This window comes from Hipposideros armiger, unplaced genomic scaffold, assembly GCF_001890085.2.
Source record: "Hipposideros armiger isolate ML-2016 unplaced genomic scaffold, ASM189008v1 scaffold_612, whole genome shotgun sequence".
Classification (NCBI taxonomy): Eukaryota; Metazoa; Chordata; class Mammalia; order Chiroptera; family Hipposideridae; genus Hipposideros; species Hipposideros armiger.
This window is the reverse complement of record NW_017731962.1, coordinates 809,307-810,159: the sequence shown is the minus strand read 5'-3', so window position 1 is coordinate 810,159 and position 853 is coordinate 809,307.

Genomic DNA, 853 nt, shown 5'->3' with positions numbered 1-853 from the left:
GTATCTACCCAAAATGTTCAAACGCAGCTAAACACGATGGAAACGCTTTCCGACAACGCTGGGCTGCAGGTCATCCTTGCCTCCCCGCTGTAAATGTCCGTGGCTTGACACAATCTGGTCTTGACCCTCCCCTTGAATATCCCCTTGCAGATGAGCCCTTCCTCACACGTGGTCTGCACGATGACAGTCCCCACTCTCCACCCAGGTCCCAAACCCCTGCAGATGCCCCCATCCGATGTGGCACAGGCACGTTTCCCCCGATTGCTCTCCTTTCCCTGGGTCCCCTCGGTGGGGTAGGGGGTCTTTCCGGTGTCTACGCAACAATGTCCAAGCCTGCAGAGAATTTTTACTGAGTTTATTTAAGCCAAATAACAACTCGCTGGGAAAGAAGCCAAGAGCTCAGATGCTCTGGTGAACGACGGTTTCGCCTTTCTTCATACACGTTTGGAGTTGAGCGAATGTGGAGCCTACAGGCAGGTGGGGAGTCTCTCTGATTGGATTGCAGGGTGGGTAGAGGGTGTTTGCCTCTGCGAGGTCTGCGAGAGGATTGCTCTGGCATTTCAAAGGGGTGTCGGCCCAGATACCCGGAGACAAAGGACAGGGCTGGCTTAAGGCAAAGATACACCTTTTACTGAGGAAGTCGTATGCCTGGGGCGAGACTGCGCGCTAGGAATTTACGGTCGGGTCACCCTGTCACGTTACTTTCGGTCAATGATTTAATACAGAGCCCCTATTTCCTTCAAGGGGTGGTGTGTGTGGGTGAACGGCCAGGGATCAGGGTGCCCAGGGCCGTGGAGAGACCCGGGGAGTCGGTGATGAGTGGCCAGCCGGACGTCAGGGAGCCCTGGGGTGG